Below are 26,737 nucleotides of genomic sequence, written 5' to 3'. Positions count from 1 at the left end.
GCAGGTGATGATCGCTATTGCCCAGGTGGTCAAGGACCTGCATTCCCCTCACCAGGTCTTCCCTCATGGCCAGGACCAGGTCCAGCAAGGTGTTATCCCTAGTGGGGCTGTGCACTTCCTGGATAAGATGAAGGTCCTGTAATACAGCCAGGAATTTACACGAGCGGTCAGACCTGGCTGTCTGCTCCTCCCAGCAAATGTCTGGGTAGTTTAGGTCACCCACGACAATAACATCCCTTGACTTAACCGCCTCCATAAGATGACTGGAGAAGTCCTGGTCTAGCTCGTCCTCCTGGTTGGGTGGTCTGTAGTAGACACCCACAGTAAGGTCCCTTTCGCCACACCCCCATTGTAGTTTGACCCATAGTGTCTCTGCCCGACCCCCTTCTAACCCAAAGCTGATCTTTGATGATGTGAGGTGCTCTTTGACATAAAGCGCAACCCCCCCCCCCCATCTTTCCTCTCTGTCCTGTCTCTTCTATATAGGGTGTATCCCCGAATGCCCACTGCCCAGTCATAGGTAGGGTCCCACCAGGTTTCTGTGAGCCCTACTAAGACTAGGTTCTTACTCGCAATCAGGAGGCACAGTTCCTCCTGCTTACCCCCCATACGATGAGCATTAGTGTAGAGGCACCTGAGGCCTCCTGAGGGTGCACGTGCCTCCCTCCCAATCCCAGGACAGTTGTGGCCCCCTGTTCCCTGGACGTTGATGCTTACCTGGGCTTCCCTTCCTCTTGTCACCCTGCGTGCTGGTGAAGCATCCTCTCCACTCAAACGGGCCCCTTCCCGCAGCAAAGCTAGTTTAAAGCCCACGGTATGAGATCAGCCAACCTAGAGGAAAAGATATGTCTGCCCTTAGAGGAGAGGTGAAGCCCATCCCACCCCAGCATGCCCTCCTTACATGCTTTCCTGAATCCAGGCAGAGAGAGAAGCGAAGGTGGCTGCCCAAGGAAGAAACCAGAACTCAGCTATGCATCTAGCAAATATAAACCACGAATGTGGTTTTCTGACCAGGATTCAGTACATATGGGCCTCTGGCCAGATGATCAGTTTTCATAGTAGATGACCAGTATTAACAGGGAGCACAAAATAACCACGGAGCCATAGGCCCCTGGGAGTTCTCCTTATAGATCACCAAAGGATTTAGAGCATTTGCACGAGAAGGCTGGTAAGTCAATGATCTAAGGCATAGTTTCTCAACCTGTGGTACATGAACCCCTGGGGTACGCGAGACACAGGCAGCAGGTATACAGGTACCCCAACATTCTCTGTCTCGCCCTCTTTTCCTCTCAAAACTGTGGCAAAAAAATTGGTGCAATTTCAAAAATTAAATTTCCCAGTAATAATTTGGTTGAGCCCTCCTAGCTTTGGCCAACATTACCTCTAGCCCAGGTACATACTTGAGTTGTGCACCCCTAGTGTAAAAAGTGGCAACCCTACCCACACCAGATCAGACAGCTGTCATATCACAGCCTTATATACACAGCCCTTCTTCCAATATATGACACACATTAGTCTGTTGATACAAAATCCCCTGGAAAATTGAATGTTGGGGTACTTATTAAAGTTTTCAGAAGTTAGGGGGTACTTGCTACTTAAAAGATTGAGAAACACTGATCTAAGGCATAGGTTTCCAACTCATTTGGCCAGACCTGGACCTCTAGGCTACTCACCTCTTGTGGTAGGATAGCAGCTTGTCAGTGCAGCTGCCAGAGCCACTGCACAGGTGCATCTCTGTAACATAGGGTTGAACCCTGCAGCTGCTCACCTTCTTCCCTGGGAGCTGATTTCAGTTGCCAGTAGCAACCAAACACCCCAAATGTGTCAGGGGGCAAGGTGAGAGGGTGGCATTCATCCCTTGCCAATACAGTGGCTCTGGCAGCCACATCAGCAGGCCCCATGGACTGCAATTGAACCTTCTGCAGGCTGTGGGTTGCCTGGAGTCCACAAAGTAGACAGCTCAGATCTAAGGCAACTGCAGCCCTGATTTTTCAGCGCTTTAGCAAGATACAAGCGGTCCAGTCTCATTTCCACTCCATTCTGTAAATAGGGAATCAGTGGCATGACAATGAGACTGGCAGCTGAGACAATGAGACTGGAAAAGAAACAAACAAATAGAGTTCAGCGGCACTATGTGACAGAATCCCACATGACTGCAAGCTGACTAAAGGTGGGGGGCAGGAGTGTAGGAGGGGGCATTGCCTTATGGTTAGAGGAGGCAAATGAACGCCAGAACTTCCATTTCCAGGTCTGCCAGTGATTTGCTGCATACAATTTCAATTCTTCCTCCCTGCCTCAGTTTCCCCACTGGTGAAAGTAAGGGTCTTAATACCTCTCTTCACAGAGAGCAACTGCAGTTTGTATAAAATGCTTTAAGATCTTTAGCGGGATAAGTGCAAAGTAAACTACTTATTAGAAACTCTGCATTTTGCAAAGATTTTGTCACTCTCACTTTCCGGCTGTACTGCGTTCAAAAGAGCCATTACAGGTGTGCACCTACTTAGCTTTTAGTGGCATTTAAATAATGATTTAATCCAGGATGTATTTGCTCTAAATATATTATTAGTTCACTTTTAGATTAATTACAGCCATTAATCTTGCTCTTGTCATGTCTTTAGTGAAGAACACAGATGGCCTTATGGCAGAGGTGGTAGACAGAGCTCAGGAGATCTGGCTTTGACACATGATTCTACTATAGCTTCCCTCTGTTGAGTCACTTCAGTGAGATTTTCAAAGGCACCTAAATGTCTGTCCACACTGCTCAATGAAGTGCAGAGAGGCCTGAGCTAGCTCTGTACCAGATGCAGTATAGCTCAGTATCTAACTTCCATGGCATGTAGGTACCTAAATCCCATGCAAGACAGAGTTGTGGTCTCATTCCACATGGAAGCTGAATGTCTGTCCATTGCTAGTGTGTCAGGCAGCATCCTCACCTTATGTGCTATTAGATATGTATCAAGCACCTTTCTCTTAAGTAACTCTCTGATCTTCCTATGTATGCTTTTGCTTCCTGTGTCCTTCCCAGACAACATGATTTGTTCTGTGTGCCAAGCAAACATTCTTTGAGGGCCATCAAGATGAATGTAATAAATATGACCTTGATGGAACCTCTGCCACTAGAGCCTGATAAAGATTTTGAATGTCAAGAGCTGAGTCAACGCACAGCAACCAGCTTCAAAGTTCTCATGCTGGTGTAAATTACATTCTGGAATTGGAGGTTTCAGTAGACTAGCTCTCAATTATTGCATGGAGAACCAGCAATAATTACTTATTGTGAGGGATGTTTGTATTAGTCAAATGGCTGCATAATATCCACAAGTTTTATCTAGATCTTTATCAGCACCTCGATCCTGAAAATGATTTACAATCAGGGGCATTCAGAAACCTTTCAGATAGAGCTCTAAAGCAGTTTCTGTAGTATCTGTAATTTACCACAATATCCTCCATGTCCACGTAAAAGCATAGCACATACCTGCAGAATCTACTTATGCTCCAAAAGCCACAGGTGATGTCAACCGTCTTGGCCAGCATGCAGGGGACTGAACACAGGAACTCTAGAGCTAAAAGCTTGAGTTTCTGGCAGCTCTGTAGTTAGGGACTGTAACAATTCAAAGGCTGTGTGGTTTGACAAAATGATGAAGAGAGGAAACTAACATTCACACTTGCATGCACACATGCATGCACACGTACTTGGTGGTTAACAAATCCATTTCTAAAATCAGTGGAGTAGAATATCTGTGAAATTGCTACTACAGCTGTGTGAACGTTTTTTGGTTTGATTGCACTTCAGAAAAAATATATATTAAAAACTCCATTTTTAATTAAATGAAATATTTTACTTCCAAGCTTTTGGGGGTTTTTTTTTAATTAAAATCACATTTTCAAATGCAACACTTGGATTAGAAGCCTTTTGTTTAAAAATTGTTAAATGTTCTGATTTTTTTCAGAATTATTTTTTAAACTTTTTAATGTAACAGATAAATCAAGATGTATTTATTAAATGTTTCACACAATGCAAATCTTTATATATATTTTACACAAAAAGAGCTTGGCCAAAAAGTTTGGTCTAGCTCTGGTTATTCTTCTATATAATGGTATATCATCTAGTCACACTCTATTCTGGCCATTGATTATCCTGCCTATAACTGGAGCACCTAGTGTCTGTATTTCCCTATCAAACTTATCTCTATTATTACTTTTAGCTCCTGAGATGCATGAAATTTTAGAGTACTTATAAAACTGTGGATTCTTTATCTACTTTTAATGGTCCATTTCTTTCCTAGCTGGTTTCATAGTTTCATAGATGCTAGGGTCAGAAGGGACCTGAGCAGATCATCAAGTCTGACCCCCTGCCATGGGCAGGACAGAATGCTGGGGTCATATGACTCCGACTAGGTGATTATCTAGCCTCCTTTTGAAGACCCTCAGGGTAGAAGCGAGCACCACTTCCCTTGGAAGTTGGTTCCAGATCCTAGCTGCCCTGACTGTGAAGTAGTGCCTCCTGATATCTAACCTGAATCTACTCTCAGTCAACTTATGGCCATTGTTCCTTGTTATCCCCGGTAGTGCTCGGGGGAACAGGGACTCTCTCATTGCCTGCTGGTCCCCCTTGGCCAGTTGGCCAGTTTATAGACGGTTGGAATTCAGCCTCTTAACATGTGTTCCACACTACAGATTTCTATTTGAAATGAAACAATCTTAAACAATTGGTTTTATTCATATAATTTTTTTTTTTATAGAATCATAGAAAGTTAGGGTTGGAAGGGACCTCAGGAGGTCATCTAGTCCAACCCCCTGCTCAAAGCAGGACCATCCCCAACTAGATCATCCCAGCCAAAGCTTTGTCTAGCCTGGTTTTGAAAACATTCTTCATACCACCTCTCTGGGTAACCTGTTCCAGTATTTTACTACCCTCCTAGTAAGACAATTCTTCCTAATATGTAACCTAAACTTCCTTTGCTGCAACTTGAAACCATTGCTCCTTGTTCTGTCATTTGCCACCACTGAGAACAGTCTAGCTCCATCCTCCTTCAAACCCCCCTTCAGGTAGCTGAAAGCTGCTATTAACTCCCCCCCCCCGGTCTTCTCTTCTCTAGACTAAATAAGCCCAATTCCCTCAGTCTTTCCTCATAAGTCATGTCCCCCATCCCCCACACCATTTGTGTTGCTCTCTGGTATACTCTCTCCAATTTTTCCACATCCCTTCTGCAGTGGGAGGCCCAAAATTGAACACAATACTTTAGATGTGGCCTCACTGGTGCTGAATAGAGGAAAATAATCACTTCCCTTGGCCTACTGGCAACACACCTACCAATGCAGCCCAGTATGCCATTAGCCTTCTTGAAAAAAAGGGCACACTGCTTGCCTATATTCAGCTTATTGTCCCCCAGGTCCTTTTCTACAGAGCTGCTGCTGAGCCAGTTAACCCCCAGCCTGTACTGGTGCATGGGATTGTTCCATCCTAAGTGCAGGATTTTGCAATTGTACTTCTTGAACCTCATCATATTCCTTTTGGCCCAATCCTCCAATTTCTCTAGGTCACTCTGAATGCTAGCCCTACCTTCCACTGTATCTACTACTTCCCTCCCCCCCCTCCCCCCAGTTTTGTGCCATCTGCAAACTTGCTGAGGGTGCACTCTGTGCCATCTTCCAGATCATTGATAAAGACATTAAATAAAACCAGCCCCAGGACCAACCCCTGGGGTACTCTGCTTAATACCAGCTGCCAACTAGACATCAAGCCATTGATTACTACCCTCTGAGCCTGATGCTCCAGCCAGTTTTCTCTCCACCTTACAGTCCATTCATCCATCCCATACTTCCTTAGCTTGCCTGAGAGAATGTTGTGGGAAACTGTATCAAAAGCCTTGCTAAACTCAAGTTCTACCACAGCTACTGTCCACAGAGCCAGTCACCTTGTCATAGAAGGCAATCAAGTTGGTCAGGTATGAGGTATGACTTGCCCCATGTGAGTCCAGGCTGACTGTTCCTAGTCACCACCTTCTCCAAGTGCTTAGAAATGGATTCCTTGAGGATCTGCTCCATGATTTTTCGAGGTAATGAGGGAAGCTGACCAGTCTCTAGTTCCCTGAATCCCCCTTCTTCCCTTTCTTAAATATGGGCACTATGTTTGCCCTTTTCTAATAAACCAGGACCTCTCCCAATTGCCATGATTTTTTAAAGATAATAGCCAGTGGCTCCACAATCACATTGGCCAACCCCCTCAGCATCCTCAGATGCATTGCATCCAACCCCATGGACTTGTACATGTCCAGCTTTTCTAAATAGTCCCTAACCTGTTCTTTCACCACTGAGGACTGCACACCTTCTCCCAAAACTGTGCTGCCCAGTGGAATAGTCTGTGGCTGGTCTTGGCTGTGAAGACTGAGGTGAAAAAGGCATTAGGTACTTCAACCTTTTCTGTATCCTCTGTCACTAGGATCCTCCCCATTCAGCAAAGCACACACAGGTTATTTATACACATACTTTTCTGTCCTGCGATGCACTGGAGATCGGCTGCTTCAGAGCAGATTGGATTATTCAAGCCTGCTCCACACATGGGCTGAGGCGAACTGTGCTGTACTGCATGCAGTTGTATAAGCACCAAAATGCATGTCAGCATGCAGAAAATGGCGGCAGTGCACTTTTGACCTGAAGCACTTCTGATGTGTTTTAGTTCAAAAGTGCATCACCACCATTTTCTTAGCGCTGGTGTGCATTTTGTCACTTATACAACTGCAAGTGTTGCAGTGCTAGGCACTTTTCAAAGCGCCTGGCACTGCAGTGTTTGCATGTGTAAAAATATGCACATTTTCTCTGATCCTCTTCTTGTTACTGACATACTTGTGGAAACAGTTCTTGTTACCCTTCACATCCCTTGCTAGCTGCAACTCCAGTTGTGCTTTGGCCTTCCTGACTTCATTCCTGCATGCCCAAACAATATTCTTATACTCCTCCCTAGTAGTTTGTCCAAGTTTCCACTTCTATAACTTTCCTTTTTGTGTTTTAGCTCACTGAAGAGTTCCCCTGCTAAGCCAAGCTGGTTTCTGTCATACTTGTTAGTCTTCCTGGGCATCAGGATGCTTTGTTCCTGCATTCTCACTGTTGAAAAATATTTCATTTCCCTGTGCAGAGGTTGAAAGGAAACTCATGGGGGAAGTGTCTAATAATCCTGGCCTTCAGTGCTTCTTCTGGCTTCCTACAAGGAGCAAGAAAAAGCTTTTTCCTCTGAAGCACTGGCATTGACTACAGCTACAGATGAGTGCCTGGGCCTTTGTCTGAGATGTTTTGGTGTTCTTAACAGTGCTTACACATCTTCCACATGCCTGCTTGGTGCACTCAGGGTTGCTGTGCACTCAGGATTGAGCCAATCACCAAATCTGGGGTTAGGGAGGATTTTTGCCACTAGGTCAGATCAGCAAGGACTACGAAGGATTTGGCCTTCCTCTGCAGTGCAAGGTGTGATCTTTTGCATAGGGCCATACAAGCAAATTTAACCTACCAGTTTCCCTGCCACAGCAGTAGACATAGCAACTGTGATGCCTTTATTTCCCTCCTCTTTAGCTGTGGAACATTATAGATTTTTGGACAAAGGGTGCTTGTGAGTGCAGGAGAGTCCCCTTTTAGTCTAGTGTTCCTAGTTGGCTATAAGAGTGTGGTGAGTTGTAGGAGCATCTTAATTTCAACTCCCTCCCTACATCACCTATGAATTTTATTCTATGCCTAAATTTTTTATTGTCCACATGTATAAGTAGGGTTCTAATAGATATGCCCTATGTATCTGTATGTACGCACTCTGTGCGCCTCATACAGCCTATCGTATCTATACACATGAATGCACACCCTCAGTCCCCTGTACCCCCCGGTACACACTGGCCTGTACCTCCCTGAATACCTCCCTGAATACTGTCTGTAGAGATTAATTTCTTTTTAATATTCAAGACTTTTTTTTACTGCACTGACTCTACAGGGGAGAATAAAAGGAAGCCTTTTGAGCAAGGTAATTGTGCGATAATTGCAGATTTCAAAGGAATATCTCTCTAGTCCTTTCCTTTTTATTTATAACCTGCAGCTGAATGAAGCTCTTGCCACTGTTAGTGTGATCCTGGCACAATAGCTATTTTCATGTGACTGTAGCAATCTCAATAGCACACAGAACATGCTGTCTCTTGGGAGATGGTGTTGGCCCTAGGAAACCACTGGGAGGGGTAATGCTAGCATGACGGGGGGCTCCTCCAGGACACCAGCCCCTTCTGCCAAAGATATGTCAAGGCAAAGGCAAAGCATTTATGAAAGATAAATACCAGGGGGAAGCAGAGCTGGTTTTTTTTAGAGCAGGCAGGATTTGTGAATTCTGTCTAAGGTACTTAATCCAGCTCTTGTTGCTGTAATGCCTAAGCAGCTCACCCATTTTACTGTATTTTTCTTCACGGCACGCCTGTGAAGAAGAGAAGAACCACTCCTCATTGCACAGAGAGACTAATGGTGTGTCTATACTGAGACTGCTATCAAGGAACACAGTCCTGACCCCGCTACTGCCTTTCTGCATTACGAGACCTTCACGCAAGGTGACAGAACCACTCTGAAGATGCTCCCCTCTGTCACTCTTGAACTCTGCCTGGCATGCATGACAGTGGCAGACTGAGTTGCTGCTTGAGTGATTTCAATCACCTCATTTCCAAGTGTGATGCATGCAGAGCAAGAGAGGGTGAACAGGGTTGTGCTTCTTGGAGGCAGTCTCAGGAGCACTGGGGAAATGACAAAGACCTATCCTACCCAATTTGTCCCCAGTCACACAGATCCTTTGGGGCACAGCAGGGAGTTAAAGCTAAGTATGCCCAGTCCCAGGCAGGTATCCTAACTACTAGGCCTGTATTGTTTATTCCACTCTAAAAGCCATTGAAAGGGTTCAGTCAAAAGCTGGAAAGTCCAGCAAGTCCTGTGGTTTAAGACCTCAAGTGGTGTTAGCAAGATCCATCTCCTGCTCTTACATTCTTACAGCAGGAAAAAAACGCCACCGTTTCTCTGCAAAGTGCTGTGTTTAGTGAGTGCAATGGAAGCACTGCCCTGTATCGCTTGAATAACAGAACCCTTTACAGAGCTCACTCTATGGTCCTGGAGAGCAGATGGAAAATGACCCCTTTCAAGGCACTGGAGTCTTGGAGGAGAATGAGCTAGTAGTGGCATAGCTAAGGGGAGGCAACCAGAGCACCAGCCTCAGGTGCCGAGCTGTGGGATGGGGGAGGCTCAAAAACACTGGCTGCTGCACTGCTGCCACCAGCAGCCCTGACACTGCCCTGTGTGCCAACCCTACTCAAGCCACAGAAGTGCCCTGGTATGTCTTTATGAGGTAAGGGGCAAGGACTGAGTAGCAATTCCACAAAGAGCCAGGACTGCAGAACCCCGCTGGGATCTGTCCAGGGGAAAGCTGGCGCTGCTCACTCTGGCTGAGACATAGGAGGCATTCTGAGATGCTCTAAAAATATGCACAGAGGCACTTCCCTCTGCTTTCATAAGTCAAAGCTTTGCTTTTATTGATTGAAGACATTTTATTGATTGAAGAAAATGCCTGGAGGTGGGGGGCTCCAATCCACCCGCCCTCACTCCAGCTCAAGCTGGGCAAACCCCAGCCGTAGCTCCTTCCCCTTCTCATTCTGCAGACAGCTCTGGGTCAGGACTGGGCTGCATCAGCCAGCCCTGCTGTATGCAGGAACTTACATCTGAACCCTCGTGTAATGAGCGTTAAGTTGTCGTACAATTGGGCACTGCAGCCATGCACTTCTTTCAGGGCACAGCTGTAGAGCACTTTCAGGGGGCCAATTGCACGACAAATACTATTTCTGTCAGAACCCAAAAAGCCCTCAGCTGAGCTGTTAAAAATATAAATCAGGTAATGATCCTGGCATGGAGCTAACACAATCTGTGTCCACCACATGGTACTTCTTTCTTGTGGACTATAAGAACCCCCCTTGCAAATAGTGCCCAGGTTAGGAGCTGTAATATTTCTGAGATGGAAAAGCATGTGCAGGGGCTGCTATTAAGCCATCAGTGTGCATTCCAAATGCCTGACCTAACTGTGACAGATTCACTAATCTAACATACATCTTTTAGTTAAACCAGTGCAAGCTGCTGTGTGGCCATTTTAATTCCCATTTAAGAGGGGCTGATTTAGATTTGATTTGAACCTGTTCTTTATAGATCTAAGCTATACCAAAAGAAGTCCACTTTACTTCTTGTCCTGTCCCTTGATCATGTCAAAGTCAGATTAATTAAATTATGTTGATATAAAAGTGCAATGTTGTTAGTTTATTAATACACAGTTTATTTCTGGATGAAAAAGAGTTTTGTATTAGTGTAACTATATCAGTAAAAATTTTCAGCCGTAACTAAAATTGTTAGGCTAGTTAATATTCTGTGTGTGCACAAACCAGGCATTAGATTTGTCTCTGAGGTTTGGCCTCTTCATGAATCCTGCACCATTTTGCTCTTAAACACAGAATTCACACAGATAAGCAGTCCTCAGTGGTGAAAAAACAGGTTAGAGGACTACTTAGTGAACGTGTACAAGTCCATGGGGCTGGATGGGATGCACCCGAGGATGCTGAGGGAGCTGGCTGATATGATTGCAGAGCAATTGGCCATCATCTTTGAACCAACAAATATCTCTTTGTGTTCTTTATGGATTAGTGTATAGGGACCCAACAGTGAAAGGTGCCTCTCTGGGCAGGGGAGGAGGAGTTACGGTGCTGATGGCACTCAAGCAAGTGCAGGAGTTTTCTGAGGAGGTGAAGAGACTGAGGTGTGCTGGAGGAATGTCTGCAGGCAGTGAAAGCCAAGTGGCCTGGCTGAAGCTAGCCTCATCCTGAGAGCTGAGAATCGACAGAGGGTCATTTCATTTGGAAAGCAAGAGGACAACAGGTATTGTTGGCCACTTAGATGACCAGAAAAGAATAGCATGTCAGTGCCTAACCTTGCAGTGTTGGGTCCCAAGAGTGCAGTGTCCTACAAATGTTGGACAGTCACTGCAGAGCTGAGAGTCCAGCTTGTTTGATGTGAATGAAAACAGAGGGAATGGACCCTTTTACTTTTCTCTCACCACCACACTTTTCCTCTAAGCCAACCATTGCTTCTTCCATTTTCTTCTCTTCTGTTACCCCTTTTTCTTTCCCTCCATTAGCCTTTCTCTTCTTTTTACCCTTTCTTCCTCATTCCTTCCACATTCCTGGCTTGTTCAGTCCTTTCCTCTCCTGTTCCCTTTTTCCACCTTCCTCTTTGTCCTCTAGATTCATCTTTTCTTTTGCCACTTTTGTTAATTTCCTCTCTGCCCTCGCTCCCCTTGGGACTGCAGCACGTTTGCATCTGCTCTGCATCTTTGCTCAATGGAAAAAATGCATTGTTTTCTCCAGATTTACTGTACCCTTTCCCTTGGAATGATTCACAATCCAGGCTAAGAAGGACCCCTAGTGGGCTGTAATGTTACCACTATGAGCAAAACCACAACTTTAGCTCTCCCAGCTGCCTTCTCCCTTGCCTCACGATCATGTGTGGCTTTTCTAAACCAGCGGCAAGGTCTAAGGAATCCCAGCCTGTCCCATTGCTCCAGAGACCTCCCCCTAAGCAACTGCAGGTACGTAAGGGATTTAACCTTCCCCTGGGAATGTTCTGTAGTTAGATTTAATTTCAATGGATGTAGCACTGGGTGACTTGCACAGTAACCTGATTTAACCCGCCTGGGAACTGGCATCCCATATTTATGCTCAGAACAGGTAGGGGGCAGAGTGCTTCAAAGCAAATACTGCCACTTCCTGCCAGATGGGGTGGTGGCAGATGTCCTTCACAGAGGGAGTCTCAGGACACATCTCCTGAGCTGGAGAGTACCTTTTTTGCCTGTGGGACAAGCCAGAACTGAAGTCAGGTATTGTGTTCAGAGAGGGATACTGAATAACTTACAGGACAAGCCTTGTGCTAGAAACACATGAGTCAACAGACAGGACTAACAATACTGAAAACAATGTTCTCAACCTTTTTAGACTCATTAGACTGAAGACACCCCTCATTAGACTCAAGGCCCCCCTCAGAAAATGCAAGCTCTAAGCCTTCACTCGTTTCTTGTCTACAAAAAAATATTCACAGATTCATAGATGTTAGGGTCAGAAGGGACCTCAATAGATCATCGAGTCCGACCCCCTGCATAGGCAGGAAAGAGTGCTGGGTTCAGATGATCCCAGCTAGATGCATATTCAACCTCCTCTTGAAGACCCCCAGGGTAGGGGAGAGCACCACCTCCCTTGGGAGCCCGTTCCAGACCTTGGCCACTCGAACTGTGAAGAAGTTCTTCCTAATGTCTAGTCTAAATCTGCTCTCTGCTAGCTTGTGGCCATTATTTCTTATAACCCCCGGGGCGCCTTGGTGAGTAAAGCCTCACCAACTCCCTTCTGTGCCCCTGTGATGAACTTATAGGCAACCACAAGGTCGCCTCTCAACCTTCTCTTTCGGAGGCTGAAGAGGTCCAGGTGCCCTAGTCTCTTCTCATAGGGCTTGGCCTGCAAGCCCTTAACCATACGAGTGGTCCTTCTCTGGACCCTCTCCAGGTTATCCGCATTCCTCTTGAAGTGCGGTGCCCAGAATTGCACGCAGTACTCCAACTGCGGTCTGACCAGCGCCCGATAGAGGGGAAGTATCACCTCCTTGGATCTGTTCGCCATGCATCTTATGATGCACGATAAAGTGCCATTAGCTTTTCTGATGACTTCGTCACACTGACGACTCATGTTCATCTTGCAGTCCGCTAGGACTCCCAAGATCCCTTTCCACTTCCATGCCACCAAGCAGGTCATTCCCTAGGCAGTAGGTATGCTGGACATTTTTCCCCCGTAGGTGCAGCACTTTGCATTTCTCCTTGTTGAATTGCATTCTGTTGTTTTCTGCCCATTTGTCCAACCTGTCCAGGTCTGCTTGTAGTTGTTCCCTGCCCTCCGGCATGTCCACTTCTTCCCATAGCTTTGTGTCATCTGCAAACTTGGACAGAATACACTTCACTCCCTCGTCCAAGTCGCTGATGAAGACATTAAAGAGTATCGGTCCAAGGACCGAGCCCTGTGGGACCCCACTGCCCACACCCTTCCAGGTCGATACCGACCCATCCACCACGACTCTCTGGGTACGACCCTCCAGCCAATTCACCACCCACCGGACTGTGCAGTCATCCAAGTCACAGCCTCTTAACTTGTTCACCAGTATGGGGTGGGATACCATATTGAAGGCCTTCCTGAAGTCTAAGTAAACAACGTCAACCCCTACTCCTGCGTCCAGGCGTTTTGTAACTTGGTCATAAAAAGAGACTAGATTAGTCAGGCATGATCTGCCTGCTACGAACCCGTGCTGGTTTCCCCTCAGCATAATTTGTCCTGCCGGGCTCTCGCAAATGTGAGCCTTGATAATTTTTTCAAAGACTTTGCCAAGGATGAAGGTGAGACTGACTGACCTATAGTTGCCTGGGTCCTCCTTCCTCTCTTTCTTGAAAATGGGGACCACATTGGACCTTTTCCAGTCCTCCGGGACCTGTCCCATGCGCCATGAGTGTTCAAATATTCTCGCCAGTAGCTGTGCAATGACGTCAGCCAGTGCCTTCAGTACCCTTGGATGCAGCTCATCCGGGCAATGGAGACATATTGAAGACATTCCTCTGTTGCAAAGAACTCAGACCACAACAGGTCAGAATGTTTCTGATATTATGGATTCCTATTTGCAATCTCAGGGTTTATCTTGTGAATCGTGTGTAGGTGTTTGCACAGCTAACAGTGCTAACATTGTATGGTATGGCACCTTGCAACACCCTTAAAAGGATCTCATGACACCCCAGGGTGCCCCAGCATCCTGGATGAGAATCACCGGTCTAAAGCTAACGGGCCAGTATTACTACACACTAATTCAAGTCCCAAAGTATGCTCAAAAATGAGAGAACAGGTAGGGAATGGCATTCAGGTACTTACTGCTTTGCCCAGATCTATATCCTTCTTGTGTTGTCTAAAGAAACAAATTCATTGTTTTATAAATTTGTTTGCAAAGTCTGTTTCTAGTTGCTGCCATTATCACTTGTCCCTGAAAGTGTGGATTGTGACCCAGCATAGTTGCAAAGGGGGAGCTTTGGAAAAGGATTTGCTTATACTACCAGGATATCACATGGGTGTTGGGTCAGTACTCATCCTTTGATCCTAAATCAATTGGGCTGGAAGGGCTCTCAAACATACTGTAGTAAGCAGTGCTGGATAGAGGAATTGTACCAAAGAGGCTGGAAGCAGAGGCAGTGGCTGGACCTTACTTAGTGACCAAGGACAACTCTAAGATCTGTGGGCCTAGCATTAAAGTCCAAAACACCAGTTGGTGGGTGTCCAGCAGTACAAACTTACTCTGGGCTTTGTTATGCATGATAGTAGATCAGAAGACAGAGACCTTTTCCAATGAGAACACCATGCCCCTGTAGTCTGTTGAAGAATGAATTTGATCAATAGGATTTGACCAGCTCTATTAGTGCCTCTCTCATATTGAATTTTATAATGAAGATCAGCAGGGAGCAAGTGTGTATGTATTAGCGCTTAATAGTGATAAATGAATCTAGCAAACAACAAACCTGTCATTTTTGCTACGCTTTCCATGGACACATCTCTCTAAACATTTCAAATATCATAAAAATTATGAATAATGATCAAACACATGGTATTAATACTTCATTTAATTTCCTTATGAATGTGAATTCATGCATTACTGCAGCATCTCTGGTAAGGAGTTGAGGAAGAGTGGTGTTGTTATGGTCATTTTGCAGACAGAGAAACTGTTGTTTACATAGCCCTAAATCTAGAGCTATCAAATTTATGCAATTAGATTTCTTCAAGGTTTGCATTAATATAGTGAAGGTCATGAATACCTCGTGCCTCCTGAGGCTAGGGGGGCATGGCAACCACCCACAGGTGGCAGCAGTGGGGGCGTGGCAGTGGCAAGCAGGGACCGCCCTCAGGCGGACACAGTGATGTTGGCGGCAAGGGTGGGATGAGCGGGGACCACCCACAGGCAGCCACAGCAATGTCAGTAGCTGGGGGGGGTGGCGAGCACTGAGTGGCCAGCAATCTCAGGGGGTGCACGGCCAATCTCAGGGGATGCATGTGCACCTGCATTCACCCCCTATGTGTCGCCAATGGTGAATATCTGAATGCAAAGGAAATGTACATAACTAATCCTGCATGGGGCTAAAGCTGGGAATACCTAAGGGAGTTAAGCACCTCATTATCTTATTTGAAAGTCCCAGGTAAAATATCCTCAGCTCCTGCTAAAGTCAATGGGAATTAAATTTGCACCTGCTCAGCAATTCTCTGGATAAGAGAAGATTTGAGTGCCTAAGATCTCCCAGTGAATCCCAATAGCAACTTAACTGCTGGACTGCACTTTTCTGAACACTGTTCCCTGTTGTCACTGCAGCCAGTGTTGCATACGCTCACTTAGACTAGTTTGAGCACCAGCAGTAGTCCAGCCACAGCAGCACAGATCTCAGCATGGGATAACTACTCAAATATTTACCCAGCTTCCCAAATGGATTTTGCAGCCTGTACTGATTTCCAAGTCCAGTACTGGACACAATGCTTTCACATCAGCAACTGGTTTTTGAGGCTGGTAAACTACGGCTGCAACTAATATCTGGAACTAGCACATCACTTTGACTCTTCCTGTTTTCCAGCCTTCTCCGTGCTTTAGGATGTCTGTGTTCTCAATGATTTGTTCCTGTGCACATAGCAGCCTTTGTTGATGCTGAATATTACTCAGCATTTCCAAGACCGTCACTGAGATTGCACTGCAGTACCAATACGTAAGCACAGACACATCAGCAACAAAATGGACTCTGAGGACCTAGAGGTGAGGGCACAAACAGATGCCTCACCCACCCCCCTCTCCCTACAAGTGCAACAGGGTATCCTTCATGATCATGGTATTAACTGGAAATAACTGCAGCCTGTCCATTTTTTCTAACATCTTAGTCCCTCTTTCCTTCCCCAGACACCGTTGTGCTTTGATGTAGACTAATTGACTCTCTCCACAGTCCCCAAGCTCTGCTCACTGCTGATGAATGTTGTTAGTTTCAGGTTACCTTCCCAGTGGGCAATGGCCAATGAGAAGACAGCTGTGTCCTCCACGCACAACAGAGATTGTGAATTGTCTTAGAAGACGAATGGAAATGTGCCCAAAAAAATCAGCCCAAATGAATTTAAAGAAAGGATTCAGTATGTTTGTAAAGATTTATAGAAACTTAGGCCTAGAAGGGGCGCCTGGTTCCTGAAGCCCAGTCCCCTACAATTACAGGCAGGGCCATCCATAGTGGGTGGGCGAGCAAATAGGGGCAACTGCCCCGGGCCTCGTGGTCAGTGCTGCATAGGCCACCAGCTCTGCTGCCACCAAGTGTAGCCAACTCTAGCTGCTCACCGCTTCCCCCCTACCTGGGGCCCCTCACAAGCTGATATGCCCCAGGCCCCACACACCCCTAGGGATGGCTCTGATCACAGGCAGCCATGTAAAATATGTTAAGTCCAAAAGTGTCTGCAAGAATCTCCACCCTGGACCCATCCCACGTGCTAAAAGCAACAGAGCATGCCTAATACCCTATAACAAACTTAGGTTTGTTAGCACAAAAACCCATAGGATTCAAAAACTACAACATGGGTTCTGGCAGAGCCTGAGTATTTGTTTAGCAAAATATAACCTTGAACGAGAGATGGCTGGTATGGTATGGGCACGTTTAAAGGAGTCTGGAAGAATATGTGGGAATAGAAGTTACCAAAAACAACCAGAAAGAAGGAAGATCGAAGATGAGATGGAGAGAGATAGTGGAAAGGGACATGAGACAGAAGGATTTGGAAGAAGAGGAAGATATATATATATGTGAAGCCAGTGGAGAGCCACAATCCACAACAGAGACCCCATTTAGATGGAACAAGCAAGGGAGGAAGAAGGAGGAGGAAGAGGAGGAAAAGTTACCTTCTCTAGAGCAAAAGTTGTCATTTGAAAGTCATGATTAACCTGCACATGTGCATGCTGCTGTCTGCACATGTGTGTGTATGTGCGATCATGCACTCACAAACACAGTCACTTGTTCAAATTTACTCTAAATAGAAACATTACCGGGTTTTAGCTTGACAGCTTCTCCTCAAGTACTGGAACTCCAAACATAATAGGTCTAGCAAACAGAATGAAACTTACTAGCGAGTGTACCGCAAATCGGTTGGTCGAGTTCAATCCCAAGTTGAATGTGGCATAAATATAACCACTCCTAGAAGCAGCAACTGCTAAGATAATAAGACCCATGAGTCTCCTGTAATGAAACCCAAATGCCCATGCAGAGCCCAGTTGTTCAAATCCATTGCCTATTGTAAATCCCTCAGCTTTGTGTTTCAACTAAAACTCAAAGCTCAGTGCTTCAAGCTGCCTTTAGGTTTGATATTTCGGGTGGCCAAGAACTGGGTGTCATAGTCACATAGATACTTTCACAGAGAGTGTTTAAGTCCGTTCTATTCAGAACAAAAAGCCTCTCAAGAGCTGGCAGCTTAGTTAGCCCTCAAATCAATAGAGATCAGCTAGAACTTCTTCAGTTACCATCCTGCCTTGGATTCATCTCAGACACCACAGTGTCCCCACAGAGAGGTAGATTTGTACTAAAAGGTGCAATTACACAGGTCATGGCCTTTCTCTATATGGGTAGCCCAAAAGGGCCCTGGAAGTTGTTTTGTAAGAATAATGAGTAGAGAGAGAAATTGTTTTCTAAACAAACGCTACACCAGGTTTTCCGGGAGACTGGGGAAGGCTCTAAGAGAAAATCAATCAATTCTGAAAGGATTATCCATTGTGCTTAATTTTCAATTAAAACATTTCAGATGTCTAGTGACTGAACTATTTTTCAAAAGGGAAGCAACCCTCCTGAGCAGCACCACCAAAAGTACAACCTAATCCCATCTCCTGACAGGCCCCATCCCTGCTTGTGATTAATGGTATTAATTACAGCCTGTCCAACCAGAGCAGCTGACCAGCTAAGAGAAGGGCACCACCATTCTTCACTCTCCCCACACTCTATAAACTACCTAGCTGGCTTTCAAACTTTTCCCCCATAAACTTTGCATGAGGAGGAAGCCTACAGCTAATCTAAAAATACTGCACAGAAAGTAAAAGCAGCAAATTTATGGTTCTTTGGAAACTTACTGAAAAAGCAACAGCAGGATATTATTTATTTTCATTATTTATTATTATCTTGTATTTCATTAGTACCTAAAGGTTGCAAATAGTAAATGGGCCCCCATTCTACAAAGATCCAGCAACGACACAGGTGCCAACAACTAGCAGCAGAGCACAATTTTATTTTTCATTTTTGAACAACCATTCAGAGAGCAATTTGTCAATTTTTATATAAAAACACTCAAAATATCAAAATTGGAACAAAACATTTTGATTTTATCACCATGAAATATTCCCATCAAACTGAAACAAATATGTTTAAAAATTTGCTTTTCTCACACATTTTGAATTTGACTGAGTTTTTCCATTTTATTGCCTCGTGCTGCTTCATAACGGTTTAAGCCTTTTTTTTCATTTGGACTTTTTGGCCACCAGCTAAAAGTTGGGTTTGCCATGGAAAGCTGGGAAGGTACAGAGGTGGACCAAGAGCTATAGAGCTCATCAAAATGTTTTGACGTTTTCAAACATCAGTTAAATTTTCTTTTTGTAAAAAGATTAGAAACCATTTTATCCAGCTTGAGATCCCAGGGCCAGATTTTATTCCACCTATTAGGGGTGCAAATAAAGTTAGGTGCTTATATGAAATTTTATTCCAGCCTGTTCAAGTCCTTGGAAAACAGATCATCAGAAGGTGGGTGGTTTCTTCTCCCTTGCTCATCTATTTCACTTTTGCATTGTTGCATGCCCCACAGTTATAAGCCAGACTGGTTTGCAGTAGCATCAGTTGCCCCTCCAGCTCTCTGCCTGTAAAACTGTGCGCGCAAAAGAAGTGGCTTTGCTGAGGACTCTTTCCAGAGAAGCCCTAAAGTCCTGTCCCAGTTCCCTAGGCAGCTACCAAATCTATCATATCTCTGAGTTGGTCTCAGAACCAGTCAGTCAGGCCTATAACTCTTTGAAGGGTCAAAGACAAATTCTCAGTTCTGAGCCCCTTTAAACACAGAAGAACAAATTTATAGACCAAGGGTTTTGAGGTCAGAAGTGATCAATATAATGACATAGTCTGACCTCCTGGATTGCAAAGGCAAGGGAATTTCACCCAGTAGCTCCTGCATTGATTCCAGTAACTTAAACAAATAGTATTTTTGGCACTGAATAGTTTAGCTGAACTCACCTGTAGGCAGAAACAACCTGAGCAGGGTGTGGGGTCCCGCCCCTGGATGCAAGGAAGCCGGTGGCAGATTTGGCCAGGGGGGAGGGTTGTCAAGCAGCCAGACGTGAAGCCAGCAGCGCGGAGTTGCTGCGCCACTCCACCCGCCTTTGCGGTGGCCCCCAAAGCGCAGGGCCTGGGGCAGTTGCCCTGATTCACACCCCTGCTAGGGATGGCCTTGCCTCTAAGAGCAGAGTCCTGGCCACATGAAACCACTGCTGAAGTCAGCATTTCTCAAGATCTTGCCATATTTAATTATTTTGTGACTCTTATCAAGCTATTTCTTACCATAGCACTTTACTGCATTGTCTCATATATGCAGTGGCTTTGGCCACAAAAGCTCAGTAGGTCATGACCCCAAAATGAACTGAATTAAAGAAAGGATTCAATTACATCAGAAGGGGGAAGTGCTATGAATTATCAGCACTAACTTTTGTGAGCCCAGCCAGCCACTAATCTGGCTGTAGGAGATGAAAACAGAGGTAGTATCTCTGAAGACAGAATTGAAGTGATTCATTTTGGCTCTGCAGCAGCAGAGATGTTTCCAGCCTGCATGTTCCCTGGGGAAATGCAATGAATACAGAGTCCTTTAGTGGACTCCAAAAGCAGATTCAATTAATATAAGAGTAATAAAATGACTATATTAAGTGCTGGCTTCTGTGCAGCTTCTGAATTCAGCCAAATGACAACATTAAAGGCTTTTAATTTTGGCTGTTATGCAGGTTTCTTTACACTCTATGATCTACATGTCCAATACTGAGCAGAGTAGGATGTGTAATACACACTTTCTCCTACTCCCTCTTGGGTCTGACACAGCAGTGTTGCTTCTCCACTCCTTCCTGCTTGCTTAGCTGTTTCAATCGGGTCCTGCCACCCAGTATGTCAGTGAAGTGAAGCCCTGGCTCTCTAATCAAAGTTGGCCTGAAAGAGACAGAGGGGCATGTTTTCAAACAGGTGAGGGGCAAGGATTTAATTACTGTGTTGCTACTGAAGTCTATGGAAATCTGGAGTGGGAGAATTAATCTGCCAGATACAAGCTTTGGACCAAGTGGCTGAGCAGGGTCCTTGGAAGCATTAATTGGGTCAGAGTGCATTAATCAATACATTGGGGCTACGGACAGACATTACACATAAACCAGTTCAAATGATCAGAAACCGGTTTAAACCTGTAACAGAACAGAAGTTCATTGCACATAAACCAGTTTGAAAATGGCTGAAACCAGTTTGAGATAAACCTAGTCGACGGTAGTATCAGACTTAACTGATTTGGGTTAAACTGTTTTATGCAATGTCTGTCCCAAACCCCTTCCTGGTTTAAGTTAAATCAGAGTCCTTCAGCATCCCAGTATGCTCTCTGGGCTGGGCAGGGCTCTCTGCTCCAGAGAACTGGGCTAGCTCCTCCCCTCTGCTCCCTGGCTGCAGCTTTGGCAGAGACTGCACATACAGTGGGGTCTGCCTGGCTTCCTCCTGCTCCCCTCTGTCCCTCCCTGCTGAAGCAGGGATTTTTTTCCTCCCTCTTCCTTACACAGATACCTCTCAGCATTAGCTAGCATACCACATGTTGGCTATGGTCCGTGCTGTGGGAGATGGGACAAAGGCAGACAGGAATGTATCAGTTTCAGGCTTTTTGAAGCTAATCAACAGGTAGCTGGCAATGTCCCTCTATTCCTTCCTTGAAAAAGCTGTTTAAGAATAGCTTGAACTAATGGAGAGAGGTTTTTGTTTTCTTAATGAGATGATAAACTCTGAGTAAGGGGTGATAAACACTGTGTCAGCAACTCTCTGCTGGACTGCTGGGGAAGGAGGGCATCCCTCCCTAATCAGAGTGTCCTGCCGGGGCCTGGCCATGGCCCCCCCTCATCTCAGCACTGAGGAAGGGAAGGGAGGGATGCTTTAGCCCCCTTCCCTCTCCCCCACCCTACCCTTGCTTCTAGCCTGAGCCACTGCAGGCATGTGCTTGCATTTTTTTCAGTACAGAGGGGATGTTTGTGTGGTTTCAAACCAATTTAGCTTAACCAGGTTAGACTAACCTGCAAAGATTGAATCAATTCAGGCTCAGGCTTTTTGAATGTCTGACCCTAGTCTGGAGGACTGGAACATCATGCTATTTCTGGGGAATGTCCTTGCAGTGGCAAGATATTGACAGTGACCTTGCCCCTTGCTTTACCCATGGCAAGTTAAAGAGTGTTTTTCATATGGGCCTTGTGTCTGGCAGTTGTGCTTGATAGGTTGTTCCTGAAGTTTTTAAGAACAGGTCATATAAACAGTTGTCTAGGCTGGTTTAGTCAAGGTATGTGTGTTGGAGCCTGGGATCCCCTCAACTAAGTATGGGAGAATACATGTGACACCTGGCATCGCATGGGGTCTGTGAATAGAGGAGAAGCAGGAGACCATCCATTTGGAAAGCACAACCATTAGTCAGTCTTGATCAGACTCAGCCATGTGGTTTGCATGTTCCTGCTGCCCACATAGGAGGCTCCCAGGGCTAGAAGGAAATGTAATAGTGAACTAGCATCCATCTGTCTGCTCTAAGAAAAATTCAAGCATCTGTTGACCATCTTCAATCCTAAATCCCCAATGTTGAGTCTTTCTGAAAGGATGATTCTGGCCACTGTGTCCTGCAATTGATCTGGAGAAAGGAGGTGAGACCTGCTATGTCAGGGAAGGGCAGAGGAATCTGAGCAGCAATGGGACCCCTCCCTGACCACCACCTTCAGCTTGCAGAGGTCAGATCACCTGAGTGAACTCCATTGTGGTGCCTTGCCTCCTGCCCTTCAATGTACCTTGGGCAGGGGTGGGGGATCCCTTCCCTAGTTAGGTTATAGGTCTGTGTAATGAGTCAGATTTGCAGGACACTAGGGTCCCATCTAGGGCTATCAGGGTGTCACAGGGGGAGCCTAGAAGTTCTGTTAATCGAAGCACTGGCAGTTACTCCAGGCTGACCCCTGTGCATGGAGGTCAGAATCCAGTCCCACTGCTTGTGTGTACTGTGTGCAAGGCCGTAGCAAATGATGCCCCAATTCTGAGCTCCTGAATTGTGACAGCAGCTGAAAATGAAAACTGAGCCAATCTTGAGTTACTTGTTGTGCTATCTCTCTCCCAGAAAAGAAAGTAACATGCAAGGATCTGGATAGTGATACGTCAAGTGCACAATCTGAAATCCTGCCAGGATCAACTGAGAAAGTCTTTATTTTTTCCTTTATCTCCTCCTGTGTCTTTTCTCAAAACAATCCTACTCAGTCCTGACCTGGAACATTCTCTGCTATTCCTAGGCCATCCATGTCAGTCTGCTGATCTACTTCTCTGACATCTAAAGATGTTGAGTTTCCTATGTTTTAGACCACTGGGAAGTCCTTTGCCTGCATTTATAAAACATAAAACCTATGGAGGAACCAAAACAAAGTGATGAGTCTTTTACTGATCTTCCATCCATCCATTTATCAGTAGTGAAAGCACCTGCCGTCAGACCAGTAAGACTTCACATATAAGACTAGAAACCATTCACAGAACTACCATATGTGTACGATGTTTGTCTTAAAATGCCCTTTACAAACTTTAGCACCTCAGCTTTCCACCTGTCTTTGGCTTTGGATGCTGTCTTGACTGAGATTACTTAGTGGTTGCCTTCCTGAAGCATATCCTGGGCTAATAATGAGAGATGATGCCATTGGTCTTCCAGGTGCTAAACAAAGCGTGAAGATTCTTCCAAACTCCATGACCAGTATGAGGACAATATGATCTAAAGAGTTATAGCTGCCTCTGATCACAAGTGTTATTCACTCTGAGATGTCCATATGGTTAGATGTGCAAAGGACTCAACAACAAGGTTTTTTTCTGATTCCAGGAAACTGTCTTTGAGAAATATTTGTGATCCATCACCTTCCTCTTTCTGACTCCTTAATCTTTGGTATCTTTCTCCTTGAGCTACTCCTCAAATCATTATTAAGCCTAGAAACAACTGAGCATAGGGACCAGAATAAACAAGGAAAGCCACTGAGGTCTCTAAACAAAACAAAAACCCAAGGGGAGACTCAAATGTTACTTTTCTCAGTATCCTAAGAAGTTTCTTTCTCAAAATAGAGGAGCAGCGTAAAGTCCTGTATAAAGACTTGCAGAACTCCATGGAGGTAAAGATCAGCGTCATTTGTAGTGTAAGGCTGCACAGTAAGATTTTCCCAAAGATCCTCAGCACTAACAATGAGAAACAGGGAGTTCTCTACTCCCAGAATCAGGGTTTTCAGACAACTCCTAGTTGCTCCACTAGATGGTGCAGTAGACTGATAGGGAATGTGGGAGGGTGGTGAACACGGGGTTCTTAGTAAAGAAAGAAAAGCAGGATATTTACACCTGGCACTTGGAAATATTTACATATAAAAAAGAGATCATGGAAGACTAAACATACAACCAGCACTTCCAACATCAGCATGAAACAACAGGGGGCCAAGATAGCTCTGATTTAGTGTATTTATCCTTGGCTCCTCACAAGACCTGAGTTTTTGCTTGGCTATTAACTTTGTGTGACATAATCACTCTGTACCTTAGCTTACCCATCTAAAAAATGGGAATAAGGGGGAATAATCATCTACATAGAACACTGTTCCACTCAGTTATCTGGCACTGCCCACTGCTGGAGAAAGGACACTGGATTAAATGGACTTATGGTCCTTCTTGTCTTTCAGCTGAGATACTAAACTGTGATCCTTCATGATCACTAAGATCCCATGCTACTTTCTGCATGAACATGTAGACAGCAGTGGCCTCTAGGCAGCCTTGAAAATACATTCCACCTCCCTAAATTATCCTTGATGTTTCCATTTAGAAAAAATATATACTTTACTTCCTGTCCTAGGAAAACCACATATGCATGTTAGTAACATTCCATACCACAGGCAGCTGCAATCAGCGGTTATCGCCCACAGTCTGAATTTGTAACTGAATTCACATGATGGAATTCAGTGGCACTTGTAACATCGGTCACCGCAATACTGTAACAAAACTACTCAGGATTTACCCTAAACTCTACAAAGGAAGAGGCCAAGGCGCAGTGTATACATTGGCTTCTGCAGCTGCTGCTAGACCCTCTCTCCAAATATTTGCAGAGCAATTGGGAGAGTTATCTACTCTCTCAAGAAGCCATTAATGCTCCAGGAGAAGTGATCTCCTACAATGATGGTTACACACAAGGAGCCACTTCATAGCTGCCACCTGTGACCATTACAAATAGAAAGTCTGACATTTTACAAAAAGTGTAATCCCCATGTTACTGGAGACTACGTTCCCTTTGACTTGAGTATTCTGCTCTTGATGCTTCTATAGCAGTAAAACAAATAGAGAAAAATTAAAGGACTACAGGCAAGAAATATTTTATAGCTTCCTCACCCTCCATGGTTTGTGCTAACACCCTCTGTAGCAGCTTGGAACCCACATATTCTTCTGTGACTGACCTTGCCCCTTTCCACATACCTAGTGTAATGACTTGTGGGTCGGTACCTGGGACTCCAGCACCAAAATACAAACAGCTCATTATGGAGAGCTCGATTGGTCTCTTGGGATCCACCCTAAGGAAGGGGCAGTATGTACTTTTACTACTTCAGGAGAAGAGTAGGTGAGGAGCTGTCACTCCCTGTTATCATCCTCATTTGGCAAATGGGGAAGTAGCAAAAGGAAGTGCAGTGATTAGCCTCTCAGGTCCCACCTGATGTCATTTGCAGACATAAGACTAGAATGCAGGATTGGTGACTTCCTGTTCCCTTGCCTTGAGCACTGCCACATAGTCCATGCTAGGTCCAAAAATCTGTTTTGGGAAGGCAGAGACCATTCTCTTCCAGATGGTCATAGACAATATGGCTTGGCTATATTTTCTTGTGTGCACTGTTTTGGATCTTCATCCTTTGTCTGCCTTTCATCCTCTTGCACAGGAACTTTTGGAAATGCACCAGGACAGCAGCGCACTGGAAATTTACAGAACCACCAAACACTAGAATAATGAGGGGAATCAATGTTATCTAAAGCTTTCAATGCCTCCCTGACATCTTCTCATAAAGGAACCACAGCCTATTTCCCTGTCAGGTGATGAACAGTCTTCGGAGCTCCAGTCCTAGTGAGGTGCTGTTATTTATATCATGGTAATACCCGCCAAGATCTAAGTGCTACACTGGCAGAGAGCCTCTGCCTCAAAGAGATTACAGCTGGCTTGACCAACATATGGCCCATGGGCCGCCACGACAAGCCATTTTCTGAGGCCCGAGGTGCTGCGACGGGAAACAAAAGTAAACGCTGTTTACTTTCATTCCCACCCCTTGTCCCTCCCCCAGCCCCTCAGCAGTTTCCTAATGGCTGCTGAAGGTCCAGGGAAGGGACGAGGTTCCCACACGCAGCCTGCAGCGAGCAGTGCCCCACGGCGGGGCCCGGGCACACACACACTCCCTGGTGCCCGGACGACTTACCAGGCATCCTTGAAAGCAGGCGGAGGCAGTGGTGCAGGGCCGGGGCTCAGCAGTGGAGCTGCGTGGGGCCGAGGTGGGAGCGGGGGCGGTGCAGGCACACGCGGCTGCCGGGGCAGCGAGGCGGGCGGCGGCAGAGTGGAGGGTGCCTTTCCTTCACATCCCGGGGAAGCTGCGGCCGGGAGGACGAGGAGGAGCCCAGACTGGGGCTCCCGTGTGTGGCGGCGGCTCTCCCTGCCCCGCTCTGCTCCCTGCCTGGCTGCAGCTATGGTCGTGCCCAGCTGAGCCAGGAGTCTCTCACAGCCTCTGGGATGCACTGAGGAGCCCCCGCTCCCTCCTCCCTCTCCACCCGCCCACCCCCTGCAAGGCAGCGAGTGGCAGAGGCTGCAAAGCCCCGTGCAGGTGTTTCCCGCCGAGACATCCCTCCACCTTTGATTAGTTTCCACTCTGGCTGATATCTTTTCCACATTTGATTTATTGACTTGCTTTATGCTTCTTTCATTATGCATTATGCGAAAGTGTTTATTTTAGTCAAGTGTTTGGTAGTATTTCATGTTGCTTTTATATTATTTTTAATTTGGATTTTAAACCACATTTCCAGACCCACTTCTTTGTCACTTCCTGCAACTTCATTGGTGTCAAAGGTCACGTGGCATCACTTCCTGATGTGATACCGCTTCCTGTGAGGTCTTTCAATAAGGCTCGCTGGCCCACTGGGTGATAAAAAGTTCGTGATCCGGCCCCACATTCAGAAAGGTTGGACACCCCTGGCTTACAGTCTGAGCAGACATGAAGGACAAAGGTTAGAAGGGTAAACGTATGCACAGAGAGGTGGAGTGACTTGCTTCAAGTCACACCATAGTTCAGAACAGAACCAGGA

The 26,737-nt window shown here is 45.7% G+C and overlaps 1 long non-coding RNA gene across 1 annotated transcript in view; it reads right to left on the bottom strand.

Annotated features, from left to right (window-relative positions):
- The window catches only part of LOC109281789 (uncharacterized), a 157,894-nt gene extending 131,725 nt beyond the window's left edge, over positions 1-26,169 (bottom strand). The window contains exons 1-2 of the long non-coding RNA XR_009463920.1: positions 25,861-26,169; positions 718-831 (exon numbers count right to left, since the gene is read on the bottom strand). This is a non-coding gene — a long non-coding RNA (uncharacterized LOC109281789). The remainder of the gene's footprint in view (positions 1-717; positions 832-25,860) is intronic.
- Positions 26,170-26,737: the final 568 nt, after the last annotated feature.

Source organism: Alligator mississippiensis, chromosome 8 (assembly GCF_030867095.1).
Source record: "Alligator mississippiensis isolate rAllMis1 chromosome 8, rAllMis1, whole genome shotgun sequence".
In the NCBI taxonomy this organism is placed as follows: Eukaryota; Metazoa; Chordata; order Crocodylia; family Alligatoridae; genus Alligator; species Alligator mississippiensis.
Note: the sequence above shows the minus strand (reverse complement) of the source record. Positions and strands in the feature narration are given on the sequence as shown.